Here is a 16,138-nt window from a genome sequence, read left to right as displayed (position 1 = left end):
CAACAACCACCTATTTCTTATCTAAACTGAAAGAGCAACATGTACTTTTTATTTGGGCTTGAAAATACCTTTCAGAGCTCTGCTGGCATTTAATTTGTTTACTCCTTCTCTGGACTCCCTCTTGCCCCTCTCTGCTCCTGTTGCTCACAGTTTCACCTAAGTGGAAGCAAAGCCACTTATGGCCAGGTTGGAGTGAACTTTTAAACCCACAATTTTTGAGCAGCTTCGGAAGGAAACAAATGGAAGTTGCTCGGGCATAATTTAGGAAATGGCTGGAGATGGATGTGCATTTGGACCTGAAACAAGGGCAGGAAGAACATGGACTTTGGTATAGCAGGAGGATTTTCTGCTGCTTTGAAGAAGCCAGGAGTGCTGGCTCAGGGATTAAAAAAGATATTAACAACATCTCCAGGTGTGTGATGGAGCCCAGGGGAAAGTGGCCTTCCTCTTCCTGGTGATGTGACCTGGACACTGTGGTGGCAGCATGTGGCAATTAATGGTAACAGCTTTATGAGCACATCTGGAATGGTGAGGCTGAGCTCCTGGATGGTGCCAAATGGGAGTTTTAAATGCCATGAAACCAGCTGTGCAGTATTTTGTGTGGCACGAGAACAGCAGTGAGGAGGTCTGTGCCAATTTTCAATGTCAGGATGTGCATGTGGATGTGGAGGTGTGTGCTCTGAAGCTGGAAGGGCTGCAGTGCTCTCAAGCTCTCCCTGCTTTCCCAGGGAGAGGATGTGGATGCTGAGAACTGGTCACAGAAGAAAGTCAGATAAACTTTCCCAGGCATTGCTCTGTGAAGTTCTGGGAAAGTTCAAAGAAGGAATTAAAACAAATCTTTGCAGCTGGTGTTGTTTTCTCATAAAATGTTTACAAGAAAGGTGATGTTCCTAATTAGCCAATGGCACGAGGGTGATTGATTGAGGACCAGCCAGGTCCACCTGTATCATAACTGTCTATAAAATTGTGTGTGGTTTTTAATAAAATTGCATTTGCCTTCTGAAGACCTTGGAGTCTATGTGTCACTTCATTTAGCCATCCTCAATGCAATAGCGACAAGAGGAAATTCCAGGTCTGATCTGAAGGGAAAAGGAGCTGGAAACACAATGTCCTTTGAAAAGAGGAGCATCATTCCTGCTGTTCTTGTCCATAGAGATGGGGATCTGATGGAGAACTCTGCCTTATCGGTGCCTTGCAGCAGGAATGTCTGCAGAGCAGCCAGAGCTGCAGCATCTCTTTTGCTTTGGGCTCGCTCAGCCTTTTCCTGGGGCTCCAGGGGTCTTGTTCCTATTAAGGTAATTGGCAAACACATTGTTCAAATATTAGCAGTGGCAGCAGAGCCATTGCATGGGACAAGTCAAGGCAAGCAGTGCCTTCACTCAGAGCACTCAGAGCTGGGCACTGTTGCCAGGCCTGTCAGGTGCTGAATGTGATCCAGAAATGCTGTCCAGCTCGGAGGCTGCCTGAGCTGCTCCAGTCTTAGCCACTATTAATTTGACTAGGGATAAAACTACATTTAAAGGCCACTTTCTGCAGCTGAAAGCAAGTGAGAAAGCATTTGGCATGACATTTTTCTGCCTCGGGTGTAGGGAGTGAGTGAGGCAGAGCTGTGTGGGAGCAGGGAGCTGGGCTGAAGGAGCCTTCCCGTGTCCACATGTTTACTGCACCCCCATCTCCCCTGGCTCCAGCATGTCATCCCAGGAAGAGATGAAGCAGGAGAGTTGCATAAAGCTGGGGAAAGGTTTGAATCAGCAGCTTCCCCAGCACAGGAAAATGTCCTGGTGGCTTTGCTGCTGCACCATGGTTATGTAAGGCACCAGTAAGGAGGGTTTGCAGGTACTTTGTTGAATAGGACTTCATGGGAAGTGTTTATATGAGTGAGCCAAGCCCCACAACCCCACAGAAATCAATAGCATTTTATGCCAGGTATGAACAGGGTCAATATCTTTATGATGATGCCTTCACTGATATATTGTTTGCCTTAAAAAAATTGAATGAAAGTGATCATAAAACTCAGGTTATGTTTAAGCGTCCAGACATGTGAATAATGCAGTTCCTATATGACAATAAAAAGGATGGAAGGAAGATCTTTTAAATTCTTTATTGATGAATTTAATGTAGCAGCTAACACCAAGTCAATGACACAATGAAGGGACTGAAGTTGCCAGGGCCACGTCTGGGATTTGGGCCGGTGCAAGTCTTGAGGGTGATAATTTGGGTCATTAACAATTCATCTCCTGCTGAGGTTGTGAAAAGAAGTGCCAATAAGATCATCCATGCCAAAAGGGTTGGAATCAGATGATCTTTAGAGTCCCTTCAAGCCCAAACTGTTCTGTGATCATGGAGATCTCCAGGTTGATTTGGTAAATCAGAGTTCCAGTGAGAGGAAACTGGAGAGAGTATCCATGACACTGAGATTAACAGGAATGTACTTCCATAGCACTGCCCTGCACACAGCAATCCCTGCAAATATCTCCTCCTTCATACTACTGCCCAATGGTACCAGCTTGCTTTGATTTTTCAGATAAATCCCCTGTTCTCAACAATGTATATTAAGCAACATTTTTTTCTCTTTTTGGTCAGCAAAGCATGCACTGTTGTGGTTTTTTTCTGTATATGCAGCTGGAAAAAACCCAAACTCACAACTCCCCACCACCATGATCCCAGCATATCCTAAAGATTTAAAATAGACAAGACACATAAATGAGAATTCAAAACCCGCTTGTAAAAACCTAATGCATTTTTTTAGCCATTCTCACGCTGTTTGAACACAGAAAGCTGGGCACACTCTGGCTACAGCTGACATCTCTCCTGCTATAACTCTGCTGGAGTTGAGATGAGCTACATCAGCAGATAATTTGGCCCATAATTTTTCTCATGACCAGCAATTTAAAACAAAATATCTGAAGGCAGTGGGTGTTTGGTCACTGTTCCCTCCCTGTGGGCTGCTTGAATTGTCCCTCCTCCTTGTCAAACAACCCCGCATACACTTCCCAAACCACTGACACTGAAAGAAAATCTGCCCAAATTGTGTCTGCTTCACGTGTGTCACGTCCTCCCTCTTCAATGGGTAAACTGAGCTGTGGAGGGGACACCTGCAATTAAAAATATCAATAATAACAATAAAGGTTTCAACCCCAAACCCCATATCCTACTCATTGAAATAATTTTCTCCTTAAAATCAATCTTCTGCTTTAGGTGGAAGCCTGTCTTTAAATGAGGAGGAAGCAAAAGCTGTGGTTTCAGCAGCCTTTCTGTTAGAATTAAAAACCCTGGAGCTTCTGGTACATTCTTGTGTTCATTTAAAGTTTGTTAAAATTAATGCGGGAAAATAAGAAAACAAAAATCATTACAGGAAGATTTTTACTTCAATATGTATATACTCAAAGAGATTGATGATCTGATTTTATTTTTTTTCTACACGAACCTTCTGCTAATGAAGTATTTTGTTATTTATTTACCTTTACAAATACCCAAGGATATCTTCGCAGCAGGGTTTATATTACTCTCTAGGAAGCAGCAAGCCTGTAGCTGTAGGGAAATACTTTTATTTAACATTTATACCAGACCACAGACTTGATTCACTTGCCAAATTTTGCCCTACTAAGATATTTCAATGTATCCATAAGACTGATAGCAGAAAAACTTGAACAGAAATGCAATTTTGCTGCAATAAAAAAATATAAAAAAAAGGGTAGTTTGAAAATGAAAAAAAAATTATTTTAAGTTAAAATCCTCCAGGTATGTCATTTTGGCTCGTGATAATGATATTTTGGGACACATTCTCTCCCACGGTCTTCAGAATAGGGCTTGTACCTGCCTACTTCAAAGGAAATGTTGAAGCAATTTCTGTGACGCTGGTATTTTTTAGCTGATTTTTTTTTTATTATTTTGATAGAAACCAACTACCACTTTGCAAATATTTTGATGGAAAATCCCTAGCAATTTCCCACAATTCAATGAACTCAATTAGATTCCTTGCATGGTCTAAATTCCGTGAAAACCAGCATCCAGAATCTGTCTCCAGGGGAAATATGCACACATTTTTATTGGGTTTATTACATCCGGATCTTCCTTGGTCACGGCCCCTCTGATTTGTGCTGTTCCCACAGATGATTGAGCTTTTTTACAATTTTGGGTGCTCCTCCTTTAGGTATCCTGTTGCATCCTGCAGACAGTGAAGTGAAGAGCTGCAGGGAGACAGGAGAAGAGGAAGGATGGATTTTGAGGAGCATCATTTCAGATCCATGTCAGAATCCTGTGACCACTCAGCCCTAAAAGGGCTTTTGTCTCCCATTTCCCCATCCCTGGGCCACTGTTGTGAACATCCATGTTCGTTCCTAGCAGGTTGCCACTCCTTTTTCCAGCCTGTATTTGCTCATATTTCTGTGGCAAACACAGAAACAGGAAATCAGATGCAACTGCAGATCCTGGAAAATCTGAGATGTTTCCAACAGGCTCCTTTTATTATCCCCACCACCTTATTTTTTGGCACCAAGAGCCAACTAACCATGAAATAGCTGCTTCAGCCATGGAAAACTGAACACATCTCACTCTATTTCCCTCCCTCTGTGGTTCTATTTCACATTGAGTTTTGATGAGCCTTACGGATATGTGCCCTTGGATGATCCAAAGTTTATAAAATAACAATGAGATCCTCAAAGCAGTAGTAGGATAATGTCTGGCAAGGAAAACCAAGCGGGAAACAATATAAAGGCAAGTGGAAAAAAAAGGGGAAATAGGAAAAGAGAGACAAAGAAAAAGATAGAGTAATACAAAAATGAAAGAGAAAAGTCTAAAAGGACAAAGTGAAGATGGAGGAGACAGAATGGAGAAGATGAATGGGTGGGCTGAAGGAAGGCAAAGGAAGGGGAAAGCTGAGTAAGGAGTGATGAAAGAACTCCAGAGTGATGGGTTTGCAGGTGCATCTCAGCAGGTTGCCTCTGATGGGCTCTCTCAGGGACACAGCGTGGCACCTGGGCTAATTTATAAAGGAAATGAAAAGGAAATGGACTCATTATAATGAACACCATTAATTCACCTCTTCAAACTCCACAGTTTGAACAGAGAGCATCAAACCTCTCAATTGTCTGTTCCATTCTTCTCTGTTGCCTGGTGGAAAGGACTGGTGAGCACAGACACCCCCAAAAGGCTGCACAGCCACTAATTAGCATATATATTGTTTGTCCTGGTACAAATTTATAGCAAACAGCAATATTTTACACTCCAGTAAAGTTAATAAATGAGGATTTAGGCTATAAAAATTTCATGTTCCTTTGTGCAAAGGTCAATTATAAATAGTTAAGCTCAGATTCATCCAAAAGCTCTGGGCTTCAGCAGGGGAAGAATAGAATGTGTTTTGGTCACTCTGGTTGCAGCTGGACAAATTCCTCTTTCACAGGGCCTGAGACACCTCTCTGCAACAGCCCACTCATTTGTAAAGTGATTTTGGGTCTGAGGTGATGGATGTCCCATTTTAGAGGAAGAAGATGCTCTGAAGTGTTGGAGGCAGGATCTCACTGGGCCAGGAGAGGGGAGAATTTAATGGTTGGAGTTGTTTTCTCTCAGAAGGAGTTATGGAGTTGCAAAAGCAGACGCATTCACTCAGCATCTCCAATAGTGTTACAAAAGACAAAGACACAGAAAGAACTTAAGGAATATCAAAACCCTTCCAAATTTTAGAGATAAAGGAAATCTGAATTTCAAGACATCTTTTATTTCATAGAATCCTGGCAGAATTTCTTTTGAAAGGAATCTTAAAGTCCTATGGGCAGGGACACCTTCCACTATCCCAGGTTGCTCCAAGTCCTGTCCACCCTGGCCCTGGACACTTCCAGGGATTCAGGGGCAGACACAGCTTCCCTGGGTACCCTGTGCCTCCCCACTCTCACAGGGAAGAATTTCTTCCTAATATTGAATCTAAGCCTTGTCCCTGTCAGTTTAACACCATCTCTTATTGTCCTGTCACTCCTCCATGTCCTATTTGTGTTATAGGAACATGTAGCATCCACTTTGTACCCAACTCTATAAATAAAGAAAGGAGAGGTAGCCTTAATTTAAAGGGCATCATCTGCAAATGCATGGTGGAAGGAGATGTTGGTGGTTCTGTGCATTATTATTGACATTATTCCTTTATCACACAGTTGCAACAGTGAGATTTTATCCTATTGTATGAGGTCACAAGTGAACATGTCAAGATAGACATCTCAAGGTTGGGGGTTTATAAGGTATGGGATCAATGATATAGGGATTTATCTTCTTTCTAGTATAGGAAGAGAGAAAAAATATTGATCTTTCCTGCAACAGCCAACTTGAGAATGGAGGCATTAAATCAGAATTTTTTGAGAGATCCTGGGGATGTTGGTCTGGGAGGAGATAATTCAATTGCAGGACACTGGAGATTACAGGACAGACCAAACAGAACAGAGGATGCAGGAGTTAAGTTACCAAAAAGAGAGTGTGAAGAAGAGCATCTGAAGACTTGACACCACAGACGGATGGGAAAGAAGAGGGCTGGATCCCAGGTCATGGAGGAAGCAGTGTTAAGCAAACTGTCACCCAGCATTTGTCACCAGCCTTAACCTGGTAACCAGGCAACCGAGAGATGTGTGAGAAGCTCCCTGCACCATCCAGAGCAAAGGGATGTGTTTGGAAGGGAGGAGAAAGGGCTTAGGAGCTCTGCAGTTTGTGGGATCAGCAGCCCATCATCAGGGGCTGCCAGGCTGGCAACTCAGGGGACACATGCAGGTTTTGTAGGGTAGATCAGGGGGAAGCAGGAAAGCATGGAAATATAATCAGCATAGATGGGGCTGTACTGAAGAACCCAATCTTCAGTCATTGCCATCACTATCCACCTCTGAGCCATTCCTGTGGTTCTCCCAAATGCAGTTAGTCACTTTGGTTTTATGTTTCCCTCTCCAAGGCTGTGCATCCCCTGTATCCCCGTGGAGCTTCAGTGTCACTAAGGGTCATATTCAGGGACATGGATCATCCCTTCACTGCCTCAAAGCAGCCTCCACCAACTCCAGGAAAGGGAAGGACAGCCACAGGACTACAGAGAACTTCCCCACTGCAGCAGGGGAGCATGGAGGAATAAATCTATTTAATTAGGCCACTGATATCCTGACCAGCATGTCAGCAGCTGGGAGCAAGGAGTCCCCCTCAAAGAAGTGATATCCTGCAGGAAAGAGTTTGAAGCTCCTGTACAAGAAGAATTTTGGCAGGGAACAGAAAGCTGCATGGAGGAGACAATGGAAGGGATTTGGAGAAGGGGCAGGAAGAAGGGGGAAATGCATCTTGCCACCTGAAGGGTTGTTAATGTTCTGTGTACATCCAGGGAGGAGAACTCAGCAGGCAAAGCTTGGCTTTCTGTCTTAGGTTACAATGTGAGATGTAACCAAAAGTATGTATTGTATCACCATCTTCATAAGCTGTTGAAACAGGGGGGGCAGTGTTCTTTATCTCTTCCATGACATATCCCTGATAACTCTGGGGGATATCTTCTGTTAATGGGCCATTGAGTGTCACTGCATGACTGATAAAATTACATCATCCCACTGGGAGATGCTCCACACAGGGGGAGGAGCCAAGCATTCCTACCTGGATATAATCTGAGATTTGGAACACCCCAGCAGCCTTTTCTACTGGATTCCCAGAGGAGAAGAGCTCCATAACCACCCCTGGACCTTCAGAGGAAGACCAGACCCTTCTACAGGATCCCTGCTCCAACAGAGCCACAGCTGACACTGCAAGAGGGCTGCAGCCACCACTTAATGGGACTGCTGCCACCACCCTGAGCCCCAGGGTGTCAGGTTGTATCCTGACTCTGTCAATTTAAGCCAGTGCTTCTTTATTATTGCCTTTATCTCAATTTTCCTATTAAATTGTAGTTCTGACTTGGGATCTCCCACTGGTTTGCTTCCAAACTAGTACACTTTCCTATTCCCCTGCTTTTCACCTGGTGAACTTGGAAGTTGTCCCTAGGAACGGAGTGTGCAGTGTTACCAGCTCTCTACGAGGAGGAGCCTCAGACACCACTGATTCTGAAAGCAGCTTAATGATAAAGTTGAATGAAATTAAACTATTTCCATCACAATAACCTGTGAATTCATTTCCCTGAATTTCCACCTGATCCATTTTTTTCCTGCTTGATGTTAAGAGAGCTGTGCAGCAGCAGAGAACAAAAACAGGATTGGAAAGGAGAATCCATCTCCCAGGATCAGCAGAAGCTGTTGGCTGCTACTGCCAGCGTGGCTCAGTAAAGTTCACCCCAAATGGGCAGAGCTGTGAGTTTTGCAAGAGGCTGGAAAGTAAAAAGAGGTCAGGCTTGAGCTGGGCTCTGAGGGGCTTTCAGAGATGCCCCAGAAAGGGGAGGGATGCTGATGTCTGCACTTGGTCAGGAGACTGCTCAGCAAGGAAGCCAATGCAGCTGTGACTGTCATGTTGGCTTTTCTTCATTTACAGCACCTGTTAACTGCACAAAGTCTGTGTGGAGAACAGCTGGTGAGGTCCCTCCCTCTGTCCTGCTTCTACATGAGCTGGCCTGCTTGTGTTCTCAGCATGTCAGAGCCAGGAGGTTCTTGTCCTTGTGTGTCCAGGCACTGTTCTCATTATGGCTCTAGTTATGTAACTTCCCAATTTTAAATTAAACTATTAAACAATTTTGCAATTTCTTTTCATCTCAGACCACAAAGGATGACAAAATAATGGAGAGAGGGAAAGCCTCTCTTCAGCTTGGATGTTTTCAGGACCCTTGTGTTCTTCAGCCTGTTAATTTCTGATCCCTCTGCTCCAAACCTTCATCCTCCACATTGTCCAGAGGTGAAGATTTTTACCCTTTATGATTTTGAAATTACTTGAGTCAGAATGGAAAAAGCTTCTGAAATTTAAGACACAGAACTTTTGTCACTTCCTCAAACCCAAGGGAGATCATATTTGTTAGGCTGCAGTATATTTGTGACTGGAGAGCACACTTTCAGAAGATGTTTACACAGATTATTTCAGATATAACTCACTGCGTTTTTTGATATTTATATAAAGTTTGGTGAAGACTTCAAATACAGCCAGGATCTTGTTGTATAAGAGCAAAGGTGCACAAGGAAAAGTGACAAACCTTGTGACAGCACACACCTTCATGAGTTAGGAGAGGTCCTGCCAACCAGGAGTTCAAGCAAAGGGAGCAGAAATAGGACTGCAAAAGTCCAGGAAAAATGGATATGGTGATATCTTGCATTAAGAAGAGACTTGGATTAGGTTGATTCACTGATTGAGAAGGAGGCAGCCACAGGAGGGTCCTTTTGTGAGACAAAGCCACTTTCAGTGGTCCTTAGTTTCAAATGATGTGTCCTTAATCTTGGCACTGATGGTGGTGGCCAAACCCCTGGCCTCATATTGCAGAAATCAACGCTTTTCCAAATTACTGAGTTCTGGCCACTGTGCTGCACAAGGACAGGGTGAGAGGCAGCAGCCCTGCTCCCCCAAAGGCAAGAGTAGATGGTGGAGGGCACATCCATCCCAGGGCACACCCACATCTGCTGCTGCTATTTCCACCCTGGAAATGGAGCTGCAGAAGGGCTTGAAGGAGCCCAAGGACTGTGAAAGGGGTGCCCTGTGATCCACATCATCTCCTGAAGCTCCAGCTGTGGTGGTGTGGGTGGTTGATGTCCATAGGTTAGTTGTCCTCTCTCTCACCTGGATATATTAACTCCTCAGGAGTTCAAAAACTCATATAGATTCAGAAATTTGGGAGCTCAGGCCACTCTTATCAAAGGTTTCAATATTATTTTCTCTAGGAGTCAGAGGTAGATTCCAAACACCCTCAGGGATTTACCTTTAATAAACACTTGTGGGGCGAGCAGGTGGAGAGCATGCAGCCAGGCCCCTGTTATTATATTTTCCCCTTGTTCAGTACCTCTCTCTCTCAAATATCTCCAAGCTGTAGGGGGTTGCTTGTGGTGATAGGGATCTTATTGCAATTAATTTCTCATCCAAATTAAAACCAGAGAGTTGGGTTCACCTTGCTGTGCTGACAGAGTGCTTTTCATGGAGCAGAGTAAGGCCAGTGGTCCTTGGCAGTGACAAAGCTGGGAGGTGGAAATTCACTGTGTCACTATCTGAGAAGATAAAGGATCACTGAGCTACGACAAAATTAAAGCTTGTCCTAATTGCCCCACTGAAGTCCATAATCAAGCTTGGAAGCAAGAGAAACGCCTTCAGACCACAGCTTAGTGAGGCAATGACACAGCAAGTGCCATCTGCAGCTGTAGAAGGCTGCAGCAGAACAAAATCCCAGTGCCATGTCACCTGCCATGGGTACAGCGGCCCGAGTGCTCCATCCAGGCTGGGCCCTGAGGTGTTGGTTACATCCCTTTTCTCCTGGTAAAACCCATCCTGGGGGCCCTGGATCTGCTCCAGGTGTCCCCCCCAGGCCTTGCTATGCCCCTCTGCAGTGTGCTGTAGGAAAAGCATTAACAACATCCAGCTGTCTGCCACAGCAACAGGTCCTTTTTGGTGGGTGACAGTGGCAGCTTGAGGCAGTTTCCTCAGTGGAGCAGGATTTGGCATCTCCAGGGGATGTGGAGGGATGTGGAGGGGAGCCAGGCTGAGACAGCCCTGATCTGAGTCATGGAATGACTTGCAGAATTCCTGTGACTCAGTAGCTGAAGGGTTTGGGTTGCTGTTCTCGGGCTTATTCCCAGATCTTGTCACCACCACATCAGGAGCACAGCCTCAGCATCTCCAGCAGGAAGGAGTCAGTGGTGGGGCTGCTCTGCATTGCTGCCCAGAAATCCACATCATAAATGCTTCCCTTTGAAACCCGCTCCTACATGGCAGCAGAGGCATGGGCTCGAGGGTTTGTTTTATGTTTTGCTATTTTGTTCCCACTCTTTCTTTCTTGTCTTCAAAAGGTGCTGCTCACAATGCAGAGGGAGGATCTATTTCTTAGTTTGAGAGGGAAAAATGTAAATGTGGAACAATACTTGACAAAATAAACCTATAAAGGGGAAATCTTCCAGCAGTGTTGCTTTTTGTTGAGAGTTATTACGCACACCCCCTGCTCTGATAGTATTTTATAATCTGAAATACCGCCATGCAGTAATTAAATAATTAAATACAAATATATTATTACATCTTAGACTGGCCTAATGATGGGTACCTTGGGCAGGGTCACCTGCAAGGTAGAGGCAGCTGGTAGCCCTGTTGGTTCTTGTCCCCTGATCTGTCTACTCATTTCTCTCTGCTGCAGGGCCCATTTCCTTGGCCAAGAGCCATAGGCCTCCCAGCTGAGAGAGAAATTCAAGCACAGGAAACAATTTATTGTCAAATAAAGACAACCTCTGACATCAGTTTCATTTCTTGTTTATATTCACCCACTTCATGCATCTGCAGTCAATTTTCAAAGCCTGTTAGGGGCAGGTGTGCTCTTCTGTCCTGGTTAAGTGGCCTCACTTTGCAAGGCTCCCAAAAAGCCCAACCAGGCAGCATCACCTGAGTCCAGGCTCAAACTCCAATGTCAGCTGCTGCATCCCCTGTCCCTGGAGCCCAGGAGTGGGACAGCCTTGAAGCCAGGCAGAGAAAAGCTGTGACAGGTAAGCAGCAGGAGTAAGGGCTGGAACTGGCTTAAGAATAAAGAGTGAGAGTACAGCTGGAGAATGGGATTTGCCATGTCAGATCAGGACAGAAAAAGGTGAGAACGCAGAAGAGGGGGATAAGATGGTGTTAATATAAAATTGTGCTGCAGGAGATAGAGCTGGAAGAAGAAATGTTTATGGGAAGGAGAAAAGAGAGAAGGCAAAAAGAAGAAAAATGAGAAATTAGTCTGAGGAAGATAAAGAAATGAGAAAAAGTACAGCAAAAAGAGTTTGTACTTCTTCCTCCTGCAGCTGCTGGTTCCAGTTGGTGACTTAACATTCTGGGGCTGTGATTTAGAGGCCTTTCTTTTTCACTTCCCACTATCCCAGGTTGCTCCAAGCTCTGTCCAGCTTGGCCTTAGACACTTCCAGGGATGGGGCAGCTGCAGCTTCTCTGGGCAACCTGTGCCAGGGCCTCCCCATCCTCACAGGGAAGAATTTCTTCTTTTAGCAGAGTTGGGCCCATGGTTACATCCACTTCTGGGCCCTGAGAGCTGGAAGCTAGCCAGGGTTGATCAGAGACTCCAACCTTCTCCTGCTTTCTCACTTGAAATCATTACCTGCCACCTCAGGAACTGCTGAAATATGTTCTCCACACCTCCTCTGAGCTCCCCACCCTCAGAAGCCTCCTTGGATTTCCAATTTAACTCCTCCAGGGAGAGTGTGCCTGAAAGGAAGAAGCATAAGCTTACTAAATTAATCTCTTAATCACTGTCATTTTAGTCCTAAAAAACCTAGCAAAAACAAAGTTATAATTTCTGCAGACAAATGGAAGTCCAGCAGTGAATTTTCCCTTCTGATCGCATCCCTCTGGAGAAATCTTTTTGATGAGCTGATTTTTTTACATCTATAAAGCACATTTTCTTTGATATTTTCAACACTCAGCAAGGTGAAAATGCTGGTCAAATATGGTTTATTTCTATGCAGAGAGAAAAGCAATGTGTGTCCAAGCTTTGAAGTCTTCTTGACTAAACACAACCACAGTGTTCTCAGGAGGAGCTGAGCTCAGGTTGTCCTGGTGGATCAGGCTTTAACCTGCTAAGACTGAGAGGACTTTTATGCTCCTGATGGTGTTAAAGCTGTCCCATGTTCCCAGCTGGTCAAAATGATGGTGCACCCACTATGAAATATCATAGTTAAATTAATCTGAATGAATAAAGTGTGATTTATTCTGCATGTTAAAGGGTCATAACACACTCAGGAGGCATAATGCAGAAGGAACCCACCTTTCTCCTCACATTGAAGCTCACAGCATTTAACCATGTTCAAGTTTGGCCTGGTGATCCTGTGCCCCCCTGGTGAGTGAACCGCCTGTGGTGAATCTGGGATATTGGACAAACTGGCATAGATAATGACTCCTTGTCCAGCTAATTGTCTTGAGATAAATCTTGCTATGAGGAAATAGCTCTGCCTACAAAAGAAATAAGTGATTTGGGAAGGAAAGGATGCAATGAAACAGCAGAGAGCTCAGTAGTGCAGTGAGTTACCTGCAGATAGAGGAGGAAATGCAAGAACTGAAAGCTGAGCCCCACCTTTCATCCATGCAGTGGGCTCCCCACACCAGGGGAATGTTCTCCTAGATTTGTGCAACAAAAAGAATGCAAACAAGCCCCACCATCCTCTGCTTCCTCCCCCAGCTGAATTAAAATTGTGTATTCAGAAAGCGAGCCGGGATGGATTCTATGTAATAAATTCTGTTTGAAAGCTGGGAGGTTTGCAGCTAGCAGAGGAGGGAAGCTCTGGGACGGCCTTCAGCAAGAGGAGTGGGTGGCAGGCAGCAGCCTGATGGGTTTTCTGATGAAGCTTGATCAGCTTTTGAGTGGGCTTGCATGGAACAGTTGCCCAAGATAGCAGGGACTGGATGCTATGACCTTTGAGGGCTCCTTCCATCACACGTTCCCTGAAATTCCAATGAAGTCATGGGGTATAACAGACACAGTCCTGTTCCATGGAAGGTACTTTAGTTTACACCAGCTGAGAATTGCCCTAGTGTGGCCAAAGCCAAGGCTGCAACCTTTAATCCTTGACACGTGTGACAACACCTCAGTCCTCTCAGCCCTCACTGGCTTCCTGATAATACCAAGGATGGCTTTATTCTGCAGGGCCTTTTTCTATTGTAGAGATGTTAGCAATGGCCTATCTGGTGCCACATTCAAATAGATATTTCTCCCTTTGTCTGGCAATAAAAGATACCTTGAAAGAGCAAGGATGGTGGTGAGAGTGTCAGGTGGGGTCACAAGGCACAGGCATTCCACAAAAGGGAACAAAATAACAATGAGAAAATACCTCAAAATACTTTCCAGATATAGCAGCCTAATTAATACAGCTATTGTTTGCTCAGTGGCTGAACTCCTTTTCCTGTGCTTGGAAATGACTGCTGGGGAATTAGAAGGAACTTGACTTTGTTTCTCAGCTTTACCCCTAACAACCTGCTTTGATGGAGAAATGTGTATGAAATCAGGTGGCTGATACTCAGCATGGGAACTCGGGGTTGTGTCAGAACCAACCAGCACAACATGAACATGGGATGCAGAGTACTGACAATGTAATGCCTATTTTATGTATCTATATCTATATAAATAGATATATCTCACAGAGGGAGAGTGTGCCCCCAGTCAAAGTGCTGGATGGACTACAAACAGAACAAAAAAGGCAACCACAGAACCTTACAATTCAACCAAGTTATGGCACAGAAAAAAATAATTCCACGAAAAAATGTTTGGCAAATAAACACAAATAATTATTCCGTTGTAGGAGGATAACTCACAGAAAGGCAGAATGAGCCGAGTAAATTAGAAAGAATTTACAAAGCAAAATTAGCCTGGTAAACCTGTGGCTATAAGTCGATCAGTGCAGTGCCCAGGTTCAGTGTCACCTCCCTCGGGGCGATGCTGAGCGTGGACAATGACTCAGTGGGGATGCATTAGTCTGGGCAAAAATGCTCCCCCAGCCCACAGCTCACCAGACCACAGCTGTGTCCATGTGTGCCCACCCATTTCTGGTCAGAGAACAACACTGGCTTTGTAGAAGCTGCTGTTAAGCTTTGTAAGACTTCCAGCTTTGCGGAGCTCTTTTCCCATTTCTGTGGTCAGCCAAAATGGCATCTGTTGTGCTGTTGCTCCTCTGCAGACTGTCAGAGATCTGCTGTGCATGCACTGCTGGTTGAAACAGGACGTGCTGGACTCATCCCTGTGCATTTTGGGATATGAAAAGAAGGATCTAGTTCAATAAGGTCATAAAACGAATTTGTCCAAGCTGCACAGGAAAACAAGCCCAGTTGCACATTTTTGTGGATTAATTTATCCTACAGGCAACAGCTCCAGGGTACAAACATTCCTGGTTTTTCTTGCTACCCATAACACTGGAAAGCACCTCTGTATTTGACATGGGATCAGCATTGAGGTGTCCCTCTGAATCCCAGAATCACACAATGTTTTGGGTTGGAAGAAACCTTGGAGACCGTTCCCAGCCCCTGCCATGGGCAGGGACACCTCCCACTCCAGGTTGCTCCAAGCCCTGTCCAACCTGGCCTTGGACACTTCCAGGGATCCAGGGGAAGCCACAGCTTCTGTGGGCACCCTGTGCCAGGGCCTGCCCACCCTCACAGGGGAGAATCTCTTCCTATTATCCAATCTAACCCTCTGAAGGGGCAGGTTAGAATAGGGAACATGTCAGGTCAGGGCTCTGTGGTCCCTGACTATATCCCTGGAGGAGGAAATGGTGTCCCCAGACAGATGTCCTGCTCCTGCCAGCACATACAGGAGCACATTTTCTGTGCATCCCTGCTGCTGCAGAGGAAAGTCTTGAAGTGCTGTCTAAAACTGCACTTCTAAGAAACCTCAGCAACTGCCCAAGGACAGGAGTTCACTTAATTGCTGTATCAGTGCATTCAGAGCTCCTCATTGTCTCACCATCACCCCAGCTGAACACGTATTATCCATTTGTCCTTGGAAGCAGCCGTCCCCCTGCGCAGTGATTACAGCACTCCTGTGCCACATGAACCATGCACAGCTCTTTTCCTCCTGCTCCCCCAAAGATATCACCCCCCTGCCTTTCCCCCAGTCACGACAGAGATCCTTCTGTTCCATTTAGAACATTTTAACTCATTTGTTTTCCATCAGACAGGCTTCAAGGCACTCATCCAGTGACCTCTGGCAAAGGGGTGGGAATAGCACACACTTTTATCCTGGCACCAGGCAGCAGCAGTGACAAATTGGTTTACTTTTCTGCCTGACACCGGGGGTTCTGTGTAGGGAAAGGGGGTTTATTAGCCTGGACTTATGCATCTGAAATATGCTGTGTAAACTCTCTTCTCTGATGTTATTTAAAATATGTATTTGGCCTTGTCTCTTACAGCCTTGACATGCAGTGAGTTTTGCCCAAATGGATGGAAGCTTCTGGTTGGAAATAAACTTGTTATCATGATATGCTGGGATTTTTTTTTTTAATTTAACAGCTAAATATAAATGTTCAGTTGTGTATGGATGTTATGTTAGGGAAAGGAACAG

General features: G+C 44.9%; 1 long non-coding RNA gene across 1 annotated transcript; it reads left to right on the top strand.

Moving 5' to 3' along the window:
- Positions 1-11,379: 11,379 nt before the first annotated feature.
- LOC137486284 (uncharacterized) lies at positions 11,380-14,402 on the top strand. The gene is made up of 2 exons (XR_011005657.1): positions 11,380-11,588; positions 12,082-14,402. It is a non-coding gene; the product is annotated as an uncharacterized lncRNA (long non-coding RNA).
- Positions 14,403-16,138: the final 1,736 nt, after the last annotated feature.

Source organism: Anomalospiza imberbis, chromosome 21 (genome assembly GCF_031753505.1).
Source record: "Anomalospiza imberbis isolate Cuckoo-Finch-1a 21T00152 chromosome 21, ASM3175350v1, whole genome shotgun sequence".
NCBI classification, from domain to species: Eukaryota; Metazoa; Chordata; class Aves; order Passeriformes; family Viduidae; genus Anomalospiza; species Anomalospiza imberbis.
The sequence above is the reverse complement of the archived record's forward strand: the minus strand, read 5'-3'. Positions and strand labels throughout refer to the sequence as shown.